Genomic DNA, 14066 nt, shown 5'->3' on the forward strand with positions numbered 1-14066 from the left:
GGACTGTTGCTATAGCATAACACTGAATGGATGATGCTTGCAGTCTAAAAGGGGTCGAAAATCCAAGTTATCGGCCCGGCATAACGCTACTTACCTCTAGGAAGGTAGAACATGGTATATGTCATGTTGCGGTACTAATCAAAAGTAGCAGAGACTCGCGGTATTCCACACATTATGGTACTACACACAGGTTATGAAATTCGACATGTAATACAGACCTATGGGTTTTCCCACATTGTGGCGCCATTTACAGGCAACGCAAACCTATGGTGTTCATCACATAAGAGTACTAGCCACAGGGACCTGCACTATCCCGTGGTGTTCCTCATAGAGTGGGTACTAATCACAGACAAGGCAGGACCATGGTAGCTATTATCTCATGGTCCCGCTCATATGGTGGTACTAATCACAGGTACTGCAAAACCCGACCGCACGGTGCCCCTATGATACTAATCACAAACCTATTTGGTACCTAATATAGTGGTACTACGCGAAAGTAAAAGCGAACCATGATGTTCTCGCATGGTGGTACTAATCGCAAGTAGTTTCGTGGTTCCTTGGTCGCCCCTTACGACAGGCAGTGAATACCGTGGGTATATTCTTCGTCTACGTCCCCCACCTACAGGTGGGTTGTGTGTTTGGTCCGCGAGAGGTATTATATTTCCCCCAAGTCCGCCAGCAAGCCGCTTAGGACCCCCTATCCGCCACCTGGGACGCGCCACGTGGGAGTATCACTTCTCCCCCTGCTACGCCAGCGTAGTAGGTTCGTGGAAATTTTACTCATATCCTCTGTATTTAAAAACATTACCAACTCATATACAACATGTGGGGTTATTTCAAACAATAATATACAACTGCTATTAGATTAAAATTTACATTGCATTTATATATTTTATTTTCTTACACTTTTTGGAACCTAACTTACATAGCGACCTGCTGCGTCTTAACCAAAGTCCTTTCGCCACTGCTTTTTAGACAACTGATAAGAGATACGAATGTGAAAAGCGACACACTGTAGGATAGCAGTAGACAACTTAGCGTAGAAAAAGCGGAACATTTGTAAATATGTACATTTAAAATTACCTATATATTTGTGAATATTCAGCGGAGAATATGCACACATACATACGGGGATGGAGGCACTTCCGTGTATTTGTACATGTAGAATTTTAGGAAAATAAATAAATAATAGTATTAATAATAAATACTATCTCCAAAATATTACCCAATACTATTCCTCTCTTCCTTTTTCCTTTCTGCTGATCCCTATTTCAACAATGACTAGCTATTTTATTTATCCTCTTATTACCGGAGTAATAATGTATACCCTCTCTGTGAATACTTTAGTACTGGCGGCATGGCCATTGAAATTCGTGTCTTTAATGTGGTTTGCCGCTGCGTTATTCATCAAGTGATTCATGTTCACAGATACCGTGGTTTTCAATATTTATAAACATTAACTTCCACCGGCTTTAATGTTATTAATGTGCCCATCTGTGTTGTATGGCCAGACAGTGCCTTTTCCAGTATTCTCTTGCATTCTAGTGTCGTCGGTATGAACTATCTCGCCACTCTCCCCCTCCACCGAGCGGGTATGCGCACGTAAACATTGGGACTGTGGTCTGACTTCTGGCTTCTGGGTTGTCGCCATTAAGGTTTTGCTGTGATGAAGAGACGGCGTGCTTCTCCGCTTGGCGGGGTGGATAGAGTGATTATCATGGACCCAGGGTGACGTTGGTTTGATAGGGCTTACGCCCTCGTGAACTTTGCAATTTCCTTTGAAATTTTGTCATCATTTAATGCACCTCGCCTGGAATTTTTGTGTGCACTCTAAGGGTTACCTTTACCATACGTAAGTAAGTACATGATGCTGAAGCGAACTGACGACTACGGCAAGATACTACACTGTAAGTGTTTTTTTAACTCATCTTTAACTTATTCCAACTGGTGAACTGAATACTTCTAAATGCCTTGTTCCGCCATTGTGAGGCAATCTTGAAACGTGAAATTTCTGAAGCTATTTCGAAGAATATAAGGATTACGGAATTTCATGAGCTTGTACTATCAAAATTTATCCCTTCTTTAGCACTGCAAAATTTGTTTCCTCAATATTGTTTTAGGACTCAACTATACCTTAGACTCGAGGTTTTATTGCATGGTATTTCGAATTTCGGTGCCAGAAGAAGAAATGGTGGCACATATTCTGAAAGGTTTTCCTCCCTACAACCGATCCTACCTCTTCCTCCGGAAGAGCCCGACTAATTTTGTGGAATTAGAGGCTGCTTGTACCTTTGCTGAATATGTCAAGCACGGGGACGCGGCCAGACCCATCTGCCACCCTTCTCCTTTTAACCCGGCCTCGCCTCAATCTAGGGATAGTGGAAATCTTAAAAATGGTATAATTGTGGATTACGTGACCACCTTCGGAATGCTCGCCCGTCAATAAAGCGTAGTACTGGTCCTTTTTCTTATTTGTGTGGGTCGAGGCAGCACATTAAGAATAATTGCCCAACCTCTTTCAAAAAACGCAATCAATGACTAAAGGTTAATAGTAATACTTGTGAATCTTGCCCCTGAATTTTCTGTGGATTCAGAGAGAGTTATTTGTCGGCAGGAATGTAATAAAATCTCCGATTTGGTTGAGTCTAAAAGTACCTTCGCGAAGGCAGAGCTGAATAATGAACCGATTGTTGCTTTAAATGACTCGGGTAACGTTGTCACTTTAATATATGATGATGCTTGTTGTTTTTTTCTATTTGCTTAACGTCGCACCGACAGAGATATGTCTTATGGCGACGATGGGATAGGAAAGGTCTAGGAAGTGGAAGTGGCCTTAATTATGGTACAGCTCCAGCATTTGCCTGGTGTGAAAATGGGAAACCACGGAAAACCATCTTCAGGGCTGGCGACAGTGGGGCCCGAACCCACTATCTCCCGATTACTGGATACTGGCCGCACTTAAGCGACTGCAGCTATCGAGCTCGGTGCTTACCGTCTTTCACCTCCTCACATCGAAGGTCAACGGCCCACATTAATTGATGCCAGTTGGTATGATGAAATAAGGTCCTCTTGTAAACTGCCTCAGTTGCAGAAAGTCAAAATTGCATGTGTCACGGCTAATAATGATAATATGGAAATTTTTGGATCTGTTGACGTGATATTGCGTATTGGTAATTTTACTTGGAAGGTTCGTTGCTTGGTATCTCCGAAGCTAGCTTGTAGTATTATTTTAGGCACTGACTTCTTGTCAAGGACCGGATTCGTTTTAGACTCAAGGCTAGACAATTCTACTTTAAATTTTCCTCAAATTGTAACGTCGATATTATTGATGCTCCTTTGGGTACCTTCAGAATTTCTTGTGTAGGTAGGCCGCAACCAGGGAAGAACAATGAAATCGATCAGTTGGATCTTGATCATTTGGATTATCAACAAGCTAATAAGGTCCGTAACTTGTGCCATCAATTTCCTGAGGTATTTACCAACAAGTTAGGACTGACGGATGTATTGGAGTACGATACTGAACTGTCTGACAGCCAACTTGTTAGAACTCCTCCTCACCTCTTTCACCTCCTCGCATGCTAGAACTCTAAAGGATTATCGACCAAATGCTTGCCAATGGTGTCATCAGACCGTCCATTTCTCCTTATGCCTCTCTGGTTTACCTGGTACCTAAACCCTCTGGAAGATACCGTGCCGTTATCAATTACAGATCCCTTAATCGCACAATCATCCTGCAATCTATTCCTTTGCCAGATTTACATGTTTTGGGTGGTTCTCCGCCCATGTTCTTTACCGTGTTAGATCTAAATCAATCCTATTATCAGATTCCGCTCTCTAAAACTTATATTTCCCTGAACCGCCTTCATCACGGACTGGAATATTTAGGAGTACCTCAGGTTGATGTTCGGACTATCTTGCGGAGCAGCTTTTTTAACTAGATTTCTGAATTCTATTCAAGGGGATATCAAGTTTAAGTTAGTTTTGAATTACCTTGATGACTTGTGATCTTCTCGAATACCTTTGAAGTACACGTGGATCATGTCACGGAAGTCGTTGAGCGTTTGAAATAGGCTGGTCATACTGTGAAACTATCCAAGGTAACCTTCGCCAAGCTATATATATCCTTTCTTGGCCATGTCGTGTCGCCCGACGGAGTCTCCGTTGATCAATCTAGGACCCAGGCTATCAGGGAATTCCAACCACCTAAGGACGTAAAAGGTGTTGCACGCTTTGTGGGTACGGTAAATTTCTTCCGCAAGTTCATCCCGAATTTTGCTGTGGTACCTCACCCCTTAACTATCAGAGGCGTAAGGATGTCAAGTTCATCTGGGTCCCTCCCAGCAAGAAGCCTTTGAAACTCTGAAACTTGCTTTATCGAATGCTCCTTGTTGGCCATACCCGACTTTAGTAAACGTTTCATTGCACAAACTGATGCCTCTGGAGAAGCTGTTGCTGGTGCACTCTTTCAGGACCATGAGGAAGGTCGTAGACTCGTTGCCTATGTGTTTAGGATACTCAATAATCTGGAGAGTAAGTACTCAATCTATGAGTTGGAATGTTTGGGCGTGCTGTTTGCACTTGAGAAATTCGGACCCTTTATTGAACATGTAAATTTCGACCTTGAACCGACCCAAAAGAACGGGCAGAATCACTAGATGGGCACTTAGGATACCCGCTTTTAGTTTTCAGGATAAGCGTATCAGAGGTTCGGAGAATGTCACCGCTAACAGCTTAAGTAGAATGTTTGACGGAAGCTTTTGCCTTGATGTAAAATCTGAAGTTGAAGACATTGATGAAACTAATATTGTTAGTGTGGGCGCCATTCTTCCGGATCTACCTTTGTTATACCATGAGTTTGGCGATCAAAAAGCTGATCCTGAGTTGAATGAAATCACCGACAAGATTAGTGACGGAATGGTAGTAAAACCTTATTCTCTGGTGAAGGGTGTTCTATGTTGAAAAGGTCGAATTGATGCTAATTTCATTATTGTTGTTCCCAAGGTCCTACTGCCAATCATCTTCAAATATTATCACTGTTGACGCATTGGTGGTCACTTTGGCACATTTAGAACTAGGCAGAAAATTAGAAAATTCTTCATTTGGAAAATGGTTAAGTCCTGTAAAACTTGTGCTATCAGTAAACCCAACCTGAAGAACCGTGTTGGTTTATTTTCATCTTCAGATGCCTCTCGGCAGATGGAAAGGTCATTCATCGATATTGTAGGTCCGCTCCCTCGCTCTACCTTGGGAAACATTCATATCTTTGTGTGTATTGATGCGTAATCGGTTTTCCGGGATTATTCCCACTAGATTTATGACTTCTCGTACGTCTATTAAGTTGCCTTAATTCTATCTTCGCATCCTTTGGTCCTCCCAAGTTTCTGGTTTATGACAATGCCAGGGAGCCACTTGTTTAAGAAGTACCTATTCGAGTTGAGCATTTCCCATGCTACTACAACTCCAAACTATCCAAACCCATCTTACGCCGAGAGAATGAACAGGAACCTGAAATTTTCCCTGATTGCATATCATCACAATAACCAATCCAAGTGGGATTCTTGCCAACACTGGTTAGCCCATGCCTTCAATTCTGCCACACACGAATCTCATAGTAAAACTCCCATGTTCCTTATGTTCTGTTACACCCCGTATTCTCCTATGTCCAACGAACTTGGTATTGATAATCTTCCCGACCTGTCTAAACCCAACTATGTTCAGAAGAAGAAATTGTCGGTATCCTGTAAGACAGGCAGAGATAAGTACAACGAATGTAGAAAGTCAACTAGGTTGAAAGTTGGTAATCAAGTTTTTGTCAGGTCCTATACCATTAGTAAAGAAATTAACAAATTTTATGCTAAGCTTGCTCCTAGGTATCAAAGTCCCTGTACTATTTTACAGTTTTTATCTCCAGTATCGGTACTGGGGAGTGACCCCATCACCAAGTGGATTAGGCGAGTTCAATTTTCCCAGTTAAAATCAGGTTATGTGTGATCCCTCTTCTCTCTTAAGGGCTTCTTGAAAATACGTATGGTATAGAGTTCGGACCTGCGGATGAGGGCTACATTTCAGTGAGAAAATTTGTTTAATTATCTTTAGATTATTTTGTAACTATTCTGGTTGCGTGTGAATTTTATTTAGTAACTTTTCCATGTATAGTATTTTTGTTTTGAGTATTGCTTCCTGACCGTATGACCTTTTTCTCTCCAGAAATTGTTGTTTAGTAGTGTGCGAATTAATTACAACGTGTTATGATTTTCTGCACCAAATCTTCTGCATTCATGTCTCATGTGAATCTTAATATCACTGTGTAGTAACTTACTACCGTGTACTTGTTACCATTGTATTTTAAAATGTGATTGTGGTTCGTGGCGTGTGGATCCTTTCACTTGTGCTATTGGCACCTATTTATTTAATCGTTAATATCTCATTGCTCCTTTGGTTTGGGCGCATGCCTGCTCTGTCCATCATAAATTGATTCTATCCTGATCATTGAAGATTACTAAATTTTGATCATTAATTTAATTATGTATTATGTAGTAGCCTTTGTCTTGTAGCAAATTTTGGAAAATTGTATATAATATTAGGTCTGTGCATTGTTGTTCACTGGTATGAAAACTGTTAAGGCGTCCTAACCTGGATTTATCTTGTAACTGTTCTAGTATTCTATTGCCTATGTCTTGTTATCCGACTTTAATTTGGTGATATAACTGTCTATTCCGGTTGTGGTATTGTTAGGTGTGCATTAAACGAACCGAGTAATCTGTTAGGTTAGTTTCTTTATTTGGGGGGTTGACTAGGAACTGGATAGTACCCGGTGTTAGATCCTATTTGTTGAGTTTTGGATTTGCCTGTGGATATTGGTTATTGCGGAACTCTGTCGATCGGACTTGGTGGTGGTTGGCTGTTTGCCTTTACGGCATGGACTTAACTGTCTTCTCTGCTTTCGGTCTCCAACTTCTGGTAGTACGATTTCCTAATTTCCGATTGGTCTCATGCAAGACTTTTAATCATTTCTGTAATCAGTTGTGAATTACCCGTTAACTGAGTGATCTATTTCTAGTCATTCCTGTCCTTTTGATTTTCTGGTGAGTAAAATTTTACCCAATCTACCTTCTCAGAATTAGGCATCTGGGTTTTCCTTTCTGATAATGGTGGTTAACTACGTTGTTATTTGTTGTATTTTTGGGGCGCATGTTGTATTAATTCTGCATTCTTCTACAGACCTTACTTGCCTGGTTTCTGTCTCTAAATTGGTGTATTATTCACGAAGTGTGTTAATCTATTGAGTTGTAACGTCCATGTCGTCCTACCTCGTCTACTTGTTATGGTGGTGTTATTTTTCACAAATTGCACCAATGGATTCTCTCCTTTCGAACCTAGTAGGTAATGGTTTTGGTCCTGAGTTAGTTATGTTGTAACGGTACGTGATTTTGTTTTAAGCTTGCATTGTGAGGTGGCATGATGGCTTAACGGCATGTCGTTGAGGATAGTTAGTGCTCCCTTCCCCCCTTTTTTGCTAACGCATGTCCATTGAGATTCATTAAGGTTGTATTGTTATTGTGTTGTATAATTAAATGGTTATAACACTTCGGTATGGTCGGTATTGCATTTAATTTACCCCTGTGTGCCCGTAGATTGGGAAATAAATCCTGGCATGTGTTTACCACTCTTCTTAGAAAAACCTGGTCTGTTTGCATGTAATTTGTGATACCTGTATGACCTGGTCTATTCTTGTTTTGTTTTAATTTTCTGCATACCCAGGTAATCTGACGTCATCATGTATTTATCCTGTACTATAAAGTTCATTTTGGATTAACCTGCCAGTCTATTGGTCCTTTTCTCTCCAGAGTGTTAGTATTCGTTGCTATTAATTTTTGGTCATCTTGCCGTTCTGCGGGGCACCAGTTGAGTATGGGATTAACTAGTGCTTCATAGGTGGTATTGAAGCCTCCCACTATTCGATGATCGGGTCTTTTCGTGGTGTTTTCTCCTTGTTCACCGTTCTATTGAGCGTTTTCCGTCGTCCTAGTTCAAGATCTAACATTTAAATTTTATTTACCTTGTTTCATATATATATATTTCGCAAGGTACCTGTGGTTGTGTGGCTACAGTGTGAGTCTATGGATGTCACTTGTTACTATTCCGGATTTGTCCGAGATCCCTTGTGGATAACCGGTAGGGAATCGTGTCAGGTCTCTGCTCTCATTTCCAAATTGGCCACTTAATTGAGGGATAATTCTAAACCATTTATTTAAATGAGTATACCATTGTTGATGTATATGTTTGAAAATTCGGTGAAGTTGTGAGGAATATAATTTAAGATTGGGTGACACTTCTGAATTTCTTTATGCCATTTTCTGTCCTGCTCCACCATGGTGTTAATGATTGTGTTATTATGAGTTCCTATATCCTAATACTATTCTTGACTTGGTGTTGCTGATACGCGTATCCACCATCTGAAAGATCTTGAAGTCTCGAACTGCAGCTAACTATATTCATCTTGCCTTGAGTAATTATTTACCGTAACCCATGGATATTGATCTTTTTCTCATATCCAGTTTCTCAGTGTTTCTCTTATTTGTGAGAGTAACTATATCTGATCTTATCTCTTCTTTAGACGGGTTATGCATGGAGTGTATACGTAGCATTACAATTGATTAATTGCAAAATATAATTTCTAGATTTTGGTCGTGTATTTAATGGGTTTAAAAATTTATTTATTGGCTCACTGATAAGTGATTCTACTCCACTGATTTAAAAAATTTATTGTAATTTTAATTAACTTGGATTACTGTGTAATGTGTTATTGCTTCGCAACATGTTCTCCCTTGGTCAACGTCTGGTTATTTTGAAATTATGTGTGGATTGCTGTTCTCTTAGTATTTCAATTCTGGAAATGATTTGACATCTCTGGGTAGGTTATCTATATGAAGAGTACTGTCGCTGTGGCTGTGTTCGATAATTTGATGTGTTCCTTGCTGTGTTGTTATCATGCATTGCTGGATCAGCTGTTATGATCTGTAGCGTGTTCTCACTTGATTGATGTCTGGACTTATTGAACTTACCATGCTTGTGGTTTGTTGTATTCTGTCAGTATCTTCTTTCCTAAGCTTAACTTATTTCTGTGTATTGTGTATGTTTGAAGTTGTATGTCTATGCAACGGTAGCTTCTCGTTTTCATTGTTGCTGGTGGTGTCTTTATTATGTGGCATTCCGATAGGGTTGCTGACGTGCACAGAAAACTAATTTGAGGAGATGACTATCTTTAATTTTCAAGTTAATTCTTTTCCTTATATGTTGTGCATAAAATTTCTGCCGATATATTTCATTTTAGCATGATATATTTATGGTTATATATTACTTAGTACCTGCTCAAGGGTTGTTTAGGTAATCATTGTATTCTATTGTAATCCTGTTCTCCTTTTGCTCTTACTAGTAGTTGTATCCAATGCCATACTGTAGTCTTAAGTCAAGTTAATCCAATTTAAGATTATGTAAAGGATTTACCTGTTGGATTTTGTGATCTTATTACATGCTCACCAATTTTGTTTTCCTATATTTGTTCATTTCTTTTCCTTGCCCTTCTGGGCGTTTTTCATTTGTTAAATTGGTTTATGCCACCCTGGCAATAATAATAAAATTTAAACCAAATGAAGGCGTTTCTTAACTTGCGCAAGTCCGATAAATAATACTAAAATGAATGTCCAACATGTGATAATCTCAGTTTGGGTGTATAATCGCGTGCATTTAAATCTAAGAAGGTTTATTATTCTACCAGTGAACATTTAAGAAGTTGTTCAGTTGTGTGTGTGCACCACAAAGTAACGAAATCTTTGAACAGTTGATACATATGAACTTGCGAGACTTGTTCATTGGAATTAAAACTTAGCAAATGATCTGGAGCATGAGTGTCACCATTTATCTAGAACATTAACAGATTTACCTGCGACTTGCGTGTAGCACCACTTTAATGCATGGGACTTCTTAATGATTGAAAGTAACTGGACAGCTAGTGTCATTGAAATGCACTCAATTGTTTTTTACTCAATTCATACATGTTTTGGTTCCTAATTGACTATTGGATTCATCTTGCTGGTGGTGCATAAACTGGGACATGAGATCGGTGGTCATTTTCTTATTCGGACTATTCCATCAAAAACTCAGCTTGTATCCAGACCACTACCTTATGAAAGTCATTATATGTTGTATATGTGGAGCTTCGGGGAAGGAGACTATTACCGGATTAAGAATTTATACCTCTCTGTGAATACTTTAGTGCTGGCTGCATGGCCATTGAAATTCTACTCTTTAATGTGGTTTGCTGCTGCGTTATTCATCAAGTGATTCATGGTCACAGATACCATGGTTTTCAATATTTATAAACATTAACTTCCACCGGCTTTAAAGTTATTAATGTGCCCATCTGTGGTGTATGGCCAGACAGTGACTTTTCCAATATTCTCATGCATTCTAGTGTCGTCGGTATGAACCATCTCGCCACTCTCCCCCTCCACCGAGCGAGTATGTGGACGTAAACATTGCGACTGTGGTCTGACATGTAGGCTTCTGGCCAGTCGCCATTAAGGTTTTGCTAGTGAGCTGTGATGGAAGGAAGGCGTGCTTCTCCACTTGCCGGGATGGATAGAGCGATTATCATGGACCCAGGGTAACGTTCGCTTGATACGGCTTATGCACTCTTGAACTGTGAAAGTTAATTTTAAATTTTATTACCATTTAATGTATCTCGCCTGGAATTTTGGAGTACACTCTAAGGATTACCTTTACCATACGTAAGTAAGGATATGACGCTGAAGCGAACTCAAGACTATGGCAAGATACACTAAGTGTTTTTTCAACTCATCTTTAATATGTTCCAACTAGTGAACTGAATATTTCAAAATGTGAAGTGCGTACCACGACAGGATGTAACTTTGCATCAACTTAACTCTACGTTTTAGCCCTGCGGTGTTTGAACATTATTTGAGTCAAAAAACTTATATGTAAACTACTTTTGTTTACGAGGGACTTGCACCTGCTGTGAATTAATATTAATTCTTATTCTTGTAAATTGTAAATTTAATACTCAATGTTTGGTAGCGGCTTTCTAGCCCTAATAAGTAGGGGTTAATGCAATGCTTTGGCAGGGTTATTAACCAAGCGAGTTGCTGCAAGGATCTGGAACAAACGTTCGTTTCCATCTTAATTTTCCTACTTCTGGGTTATATTATTAAATTAATTTCTTTGGTATTTTCGTGATTTTTCGACGTCCTGTTTTTCTTTTGTCTCTTAATATGTACATGCCTATTGTTTGGTGGCCTATGATTGGCCATTTTCCTTAACTACCTAGCGTGTTTTTGTTGCCATGGGAATATTATGTTAATTGATGGTGATGCTGATTGTTGATGGATGTTGGTGGAAATGATATGATTTCCCTGTTATGAATTTAGTATTGTGAGTTGTTTAACCTGTTTTTCTCTTAATTAACTTTGGTATTTTTCTCTCCCTGTTGGCATATTTTCCTACCCTGTGTCGTGGACGTTATTATTATTATTATTATTTTTATTTTGGGGTAAACTAATTCTTGGAAAATTGATCGTAATATTCCACCCTTCCTTGTGGGAGCTCCTTGGAATATACCCCAAATAGCGTTTCAGTATCAAGAAAATCACTATTTAAGTACAACTATATTACTATTCTCTAAAAGATGGGGTGTTTCACTGACATGGACATGACACATATGAAAAAGATTTCAAAGTCTTTTACGACTTACTGGAATCAAAAATGATAACCTCCCTAAAACCAGTAGCTAATAATAATGAAACTGAAGCAAAGATTTATTTAAATCAAGAGAATTGGTCAGACAGACAAAGGTCTGCCTTCCAAAAATTAAAATTACCAAGTTTCGACAGAGACATAATGTTGTGACTATATTTCAAGGGCAATTTTTGAAATAAGATCACTAGAAATTAAGGCCTAACTGGAATCAAAAGTTTTAAAATATCACCTTGTCCCTGAAAGTTTAGACAAAGAAAACCCTAGAAAAACATTGCCATGATTGAACCAAATATAACCATACTGTAGAACTTATTTCATAACCACTACCACTGCCCTAAGCTGATTGCATTGGAGTATGTGAAGCACATCTTTGAATGTATAAATAAGCTCTGCCCCACTTGTAGCATTATAATGAAGTTAGACATTATTATCAGCATCTCGACATGTTCATTAAGGCTCGTCTCTACCCCATTTAATCCTTCTAATCTGAATGGGTTGCATCGACCCAGATTTAATATTCAATTGCTTGTAACTGACAAAATATGAACTGTATATACCAAAAAAATTGTGTATTTGTTCATCTCCTTTAGTAGGTATTGACATGATTAAAAAATATTTTTCAGTTGCTGACTACTCTACCAGTTCAAAAAATTACATATATGATGAATGGATCAAATGGACATATCCATTAATATCAATGCTGCCCTACCTGCTGGTCACTACACAAACAATGTTCGACTACCTCCACGACTAGGGAGTGCTGCATTGTTTCTGTAATCAAATATGGCTGGTCATCAGCGGTTATTGAGAAATCTATATGAAATATATTATACGAAATTAGTGAGAGTAAACATGAAGAGGAAGCTGATGATGCATTGGCTGATCCTGAATCTGTGCTTTCCAAAAAACTGATGACGATCACGTTTCTCTGGAGGGAGAAGAAAATGACGAGCTCCAAGTATCTGGTTATAAACTACAAGATGAGACTGACTCTGTACATAAAGAAGTGTACATATCTCAAAATGGGACGGGATGGAGAAAGCAACCATATTGACAATCAGGTGTAAGGTACGTTCCACATTCAGCAGAACCCCTATTTAACGTTTTTACAGGGACCTGAATTTTTATTGTTAAATGGGGGTTAACGTAAATTGTGCCATCATACATTATTTACACAATGACAGCAATAAAAGATGGAGATATCTACATTATACACTGTACTGTAGTTACAGTTTGTGCTTCATTTTGGCAATTTTCTGTTGGTGAATGCAAATATCTTCAATTTAAGGTTTTTCTTATAAGGTTATGCATGATTTTTCATAAAAGGCAGGAAAGATACTGAACTCACACAAACCTATTAAAATTACTACAGAACAGCAATCAGTTTGTTTAAACATTATTGCGGATGTTTTCCAAGCAGCAGCTGACTCATTAGCATGCATTTTCTAATTCCAATAGACTGAACACCCATATTATATTTCCTTTTTAAGAACTGCAATAGCATCAGTCCAGAGGATTGTTGCAAACATTGCCAGTTTCCTATTTCAAGCGGCATCACCTAACCTAGGTATCAATTGCAAGAAATCAGCTTCATTTCCCGTATCAAATAATATTTACAAAGAAACAGTAACAGTAAAAATGTCCACCTATTTGATACTTATATTTGCATTAAGCAAATCAATTATCACACACAGTACATGTTTCATTCCATTTTGAAACATCTTCAGCTGTATTACATTGCTTACGTGAAAACATTAAGTATTTATCAGTTTAAGAACTTCTCAAACAGGTACCTTGTTTTTCTTAAAATCTACATAAATTAAATATTTGAAATAAATTAAAATCAATCTGGATGGTTGAATGGGGTGGTGAAATGAGAGGGAAATGGATCTGCTTATGGTTAGCCTATTTTAAAAATATCTATTCACTTGAACAGATGTTGTAAAAAATGTTTCCAGCACTTTCATCACCAAAATATCCTGCTTGTCTTCTAATAAAATGTTTTTTTGAAAATATAACTTTCCTTTGTCACCGTCCTGAATATTGCAAGGTGTTCTCTTCGTTTGCTCCTTCAAAGGTGATTGCTATTTGTTTTAAATTTACAAAAATATCTATTGAATTTGGTTAGTTCAGGATCCCTGAAGCTTATTGCTGTTTTACTATTAATAAAAGAGCTTCCCCATAGTCTTGTTGCTAAAATCTACTATGTCCTTGGAGGAGCACAGCTAATGCAGCCTTCGACCCCATTCAACCATCCACATTCATTTTAATTTATTGCAAATTTTAAATTT

At 38.6% G+C, this 14066-nt stretch overlaps 1 protein-coding gene across 1 annotated transcript in view; it reads right to left on the minus strand.

The window, feature by feature from the left end:
• The window catches only part of LOC137503273 (zinc finger protein ZFP2-like), a 50449-nt gene that overhangs the window by 16229 nt on the left and 20154 nt on the right, over window positions 1–14066 (minus strand). The gene's annotated exons all lie outside the window — the stretch shown is intronic.

This window comes from Anabrus simplex, chromosome X (genome assembly GCF_040414725.1).
Source record: "Anabrus simplex isolate iqAnaSimp1 chromosome X, ASM4041472v1, whole genome shotgun sequence".
NCBI lineage: Eukaryota > Metazoa > Arthropoda > Insecta > Orthoptera > Tettigoniidae > Anabrus > Anabrus simplex.